General features: G+C 38.9%; 1 pseudogene; it reads left to right on the top strand.

Annotated features, from left to right (window-relative positions):
* The first annotated feature begins 1,462 nt into the window (after nucleotides 1-1,462).
* On the top strand, nucleotides 1,463-2,268 carry LOC102974860 (40S ribosomal protein S2-like; annotated as a pseudogene).
* Nucleotides 2,269-5,383: the final 3,115 nt, after the last annotated feature.

The following is a 5,383-nucleotide window of genomic DNA, read 5'->3' as shown; positions in this document are numbered from 1 at the left end:
AGCACGCGAAGCACGTTTGCAGTCTGCGAATCCAGTTTTGCAAAAAGATGTCCCAGGAGAACCCAAGTATGAAAAAAATACCTCTTCCCTGCAAGCGTTAGGCTTTATCTAAAAAAATAAAAGTAAGTTGATGGTTTGGGGCCAATTAGCTTGATAAATAATTATCTAATCGATGTAAATATATTCATCCCATGTGTACACCAACAAAATGTCACTTGGTACTTTGAAAGATCTTGTTCAACTTCAATACTTATAGGGTAATCTAAGGAGGAGAAAAATACTCACCTAAGCTCTCCGATTAAATGTCTGTGGGTCCTGGGCACATATTATCAGGGGCATGGGGGTGGAGGTGGGAGAAGGAATTTAGAGCTTTGAGCATTTCAGGACCCCAGGGAACAGATTCATTTCCAATGTTCATTCCCAATGAGAGCCAAGGTTCAAGGTTGAAAATCCTCCACCAGGAGAGATTATTGTATTGATTCACAATAAGAAAAAAAATTCTTCTGCTGAGCCTATGGGGTAGAGATGGAGAACAGAGCACTAAGCACCACTTGGGATAGGTTAGCAGAGGAAAGCCTTCGAGAAGACATGGCAAAAGAGATCAGCTCGAGCTGCAGAGCTAGTGGCCAGGAAGTATGAGTGTAGCCATGCTTCCTGCCATCCCTCAGGCAGAGACACATGGACCGTTACCTCCCTCTTTCTTTTCTACTGGGGCCGGCTCTATAGCAGGGCAGAATTGAGGTCTGGAGAATGAGCTGAATAAAGAATCATTCTCTAACCAAAGACTAGGTCTGTCCACTCAGCCAGATCACTGGCCACGGTGTGCTCTTCCTTTTGGACAATTCTGACTGACTAATATGCATGGTCAATACTCACCAGCCAATGAATACTCTAGATGCTGAGCTAGGGCTCTGTGTTTCCTGTTCAGTTTCCTAAAACCAGATGCTCCAGCTTATGGAGATTAATCAGCATTGCTGCCATCAGACCTGCTTGTCACATTCGCTGTTTGTGGCTTTAGCACTAACTTAATAAAAGACATCAGAGACCCATGTTTACAAGAGGGATGAGGATTTTTTTTCCTATTAACAGCCTTTAATCCACAAGAAAAGCAAAATTAATCATGAGCTGGAGATGAATAAAAAGTTCTATTATCTTCCCTACATAAATATATTTAACTTTGGTACTTAAATATATTAAATATTTAATTAGATTGTATAGAATACTTTACATATATTAATTTTAATACATTAAATGACTTTCTTTCAGTTAGGAAAAGGAAGATAAATTTTTATTCCAAGAGATAGCAAATAAATACTGAACAAACAGTAAATACTAAATAAATACATATAACTTAGAGTCCCATTGTGATCTGATACTGAATAGAGATAATGATCTGGAAAGACAGGTAAGAAGCAAAAAGATTAAAGTGGGGAAGTAAGATTCTTCTCCATAAAAACACCAAATGGCAGATGATACAGGTGCTGCTGGAGGGCTCGGAGGCCGAGGGGGCCCCGGGATAGGAGGCTGAGGTAGTTTACGTGGAGGCTTTGGCAGCATCCCGGGGCTGAGGTCGAGGACAAGGAGTGGCTCCCTGTCACCAAGCTGGGCAGCCTGGTCAAGGACATGAAGATCAAGTCCCTGGAGGAGATCTATCTCTTCTTTCTGCGCATCAAGGAATCTGAGATCATTGACTTTTTGCTGGGGGCATCCCTCAAGGACAAGGTTTTGAAGATAATGCCTGTGCAAAAGCAGACCCGTGCTGGCCAGCGGGACCAGGTTCTAGGCATTTGTCACCACTGAAAATTACAATGGACATCATTTGGGTGTCAAGTGCTCCAGGGAGGTAGCCACTGCCATCTGTGGGGCCATCATTCTGGCAAAGCTCTCCATCGTCCCCATGCAGCGAGGCTACTGGGGTAACAAGGTCGGCAAGCCCAATGCTGTCCATTGCAAGATGACTGGCTCTCTGTGGCTCTGGGCTGGTGAGTCTCATCCCTTCCCCAGGGGCACTGGCATCATCTCAGTCCCTGTGGGGCCAGTATTGACGATTGCTACACCTCTGTCAGGGGCTGCGATGCCACCCTGGGCAACTTTGCCAAGGCCACTTTTGATGCCATTTCCAAGACCTACAGCTATCTCACCCCTGATCTCTGGAAACAGATGCTGTTCACCAAGTCTCCATATCAGGAATTCACTGACCATCTTGTAAAGACCCACAGCAGAATTTCCTTGCAGAGGACCCAAGCTCCAGCTGTGGCCACCACATAGTTTTATATGAGAAAAATAAAGTGAATGGAAGCTGGTTACAAAATAAATAAATAAAAAATAAATAAAATGGGGAAGGTAAGAAGGAATAAAATACAGAAGTAGGAATCAAAATAGATACAAAATAATTTTTTAAAATGTCAGGGGAGAAGAGATCATAAGAGAGAGAATGGAGAAATAAAGAAGCTTAGGGACTTAAGGAGAAAAATACCGAGAGAGTCTAGATAAAGACATGCAGAATAAGATTAATGGAGCCAAAGGGAGAGGGAGAAATGTAGAGTGAGCAATAAAGAGACAGAACAATTAGATTGCTAATGCAATGCATTCCTGCTCCTCATCCCAGAGCCAGTTGCTGACCTGTACTACAAATCTTTAAGTGTTTTGTCACCTCACTGCTCTGGGAAAAAAATGTTATTGGGATTTGAGTCATTATTTATACATGCAATAAATAATAATTAGTCTCATGGATGAGGCATTGGTCCAGGCACTGGGCTGAACATGATAATGCTGATGCCTCATTCAGTTTATTTCCTAGGGTGAACACAATTCAATCTTTGTGGAGTGTGGTAAGGGTTGTGGTGATTATGATTGGCAACCCCACCAAATACAATGAGGAAAGAGAAGTTCCCCAAAGAAAATAATGTGTGTCTATGTGTATAAAGTCCCATTGTGTGTGTGGGGGGGGCAGTGTTTGCTGATTAAAGCAACAGAGGTCCAATACAGACTGGCCTCATGTCTTATTTTATAGAAATCAATCAATCAATCAATCTGAAATATTTTACCTAGATAATTTAGCTACTAAGTGGCTTAAACAGAATTTTAACTCAGATCTATCTAATCTAGTCAATAACAAACAATCTAAATTCATATCATTAGAGTCCCATATTAGAAGAAATAAAGGCTGATAACTTCCCATATTTGGAGAAAGATATAGATAGATAGATAGGTAGAAAGATAGATAGATAGGTAGATAGATAGATATAGATATAGATATATACACAGATTTAAAAAGCTAATAGAATTTCAAGTAGGGTAAACTTAAAGAAATCCACATCACGACACAGCATAATTCAATTCTAAACACTGAAAGCAAAGACAGTATCTTGAAAGCAGCCAGGTAGAAACAAGGTATTATCTTTAGAGAAATACCAATTTGAATTACAGATTTCTCATCTGAAACAATGGAGGACAAAGAGAAGTGGCAGAGTATTTTTCAAGTGCTGAAAGAAAAGAACTATTAACTGCAAATTCCATATCTTGCAAAGCTATTCTTCAGTAGTGAAAAGGGAATAAAAATGTTCTCATGTGAAAGAAAACTCTGAGAATTTGTTACTTAACAGATATACACTTAAAGAATGGCTAAAGGAAATTCTTCAAGCAGAAAGGAAATGATAAATGAAGGAATCTTAGAGCATCAAGAAGGGAAAAAATGAAAATAACCAAAATATGACTAAACATAATAGATTATTCTCCTGATGAGTTTTCTGAATCTTATTTGAGGACTGAAACAAAAGTTATAACTCCATCTGCATTAGTCAGCTTGGGCTGCCATAAAAAATACCATAGACTGAGTGACGTAAACAATAGAAGTTTATTTTCTCACAGTTCTGGAAGCTGGAAAGTCCAATATCAAGTTTCTGGCAGGATTTCTGATGAGGACTCTCTTCCTAGATTATAGACAGCCACCTTCTTTTTATGTCCTCATATGGCCTTTCCTTGGTGCTTGCCTGTGGGGGAGGGGTGGGAGAGGGGAGAGAAGAAGAGAGAGAAAGCTCTCTCATGCCTCTTCATCCTATTGGATCAGGGCCTTAACCTTATGACTTCATTTAACATTCATTACTTTCTTATAGGCTCTATCTCGAAACACAGCCACATGGGGGTTAGGGTTTCACATGTGAACTTGGGGTTGGGGAGGGGGTCACACATATTCAGTCCACAATACCATCTGAAACTCAAGTTGATGATATTTCAAGAGTGGTGATGGTAAAAGGATCTAGATGGAAATGAGGTTTCCATGCTATAATGCTGATGTTAACAGACTGTAATACAACAATATGTATATCGTAATATGAAGATCAACCACTAAGTAAACTATACAAAGCAATGTACTCAAAAGCACTACAAACAAAGCAAAACAGAATCCTAAAAAATGTTCAAGTAACCCACAGGAAAACAAAAACAAAACAAAATACTAAGCAAACAAATAAAAAATGGAGGAATAAGAAACATAGGAACAAAAAGAAAACAAAAGTTAAAATGGCTGACTTAAGCCCTGATGTATTAATTTAAGTATAAATGGTGTAAATAATACCAATTAAAAAGCAGAGACTGGCAGAGTAGATAAAAAATAAAAGCAGCAAATATGAAGTTGTCCTTAAAAAGGTGGGGAGGTCCTTAGCTGGGTGATGATAAAAATGGTTTAAAAAAAAAAAACACAATATATGGATCTAATCCAATCTATGCTCTAACCTCTGCCCTGTATTACCTTCTAAAATCAATTTGATTATGCCTTTTGATATTTATAATTAATATACTAGATAAAGGCTCAAACTACAACTTGGACAACTTGTACTCTGCTGTGTCAACTGGTAGTATCTATCACCTTAATAGATAAAGACTGAATACCCAGGTTGTTCATAGATGACATTAAAGCACTCTACTGAAAAGCAAAACTTGAGGCAGTTGTTTGGTTGACATGATATCCAAACACAACTGATATGACAGTGTTTCTCTCTCAATTGCCCAAGAATAATGATTACTTCAGAGTCTGACAATACAACTTCAAGATTTTCATCCTTCTCTTCCCTAAGAATGTACATCAGCATGCTAAGAGCAGTAAACATCAGCCTTTGAAACACCTCACACCAGTGGTCAGCATGTCTGCAAGGGGACAACATGAGAAAGCCACATGGCAGATAATCTCAGGGGAATGACAGCACTAGAGATATCCAACAATATACAAGTGAATTTTTCATAGTTTTAAATTACGAAAGTTATTGTTATGACCCATGGAGACAAAGAAAAGAAAACCAAATCATTACTGTGATCACTTCATAAATTTAGAGCATTCTGTGGCTTTCCAAAGAAAATTTAAAATAAAAAAATGTGGTATATTCCA

This window comes from Physeter macrocephalus, chromosome 12 (assembly GCF_002837175.3).
Source record: "Physeter macrocephalus isolate SW-GA chromosome 12, ASM283717v5, whole genome shotgun sequence".
NCBI lineage: Eukaryota > Metazoa > Chordata > Mammalia > Artiodactyla > Physeteridae > Physeter > Physeter macrocephalus.
This window is presented reverse-complemented; position numbering and strand designations above follow the sequence as displayed.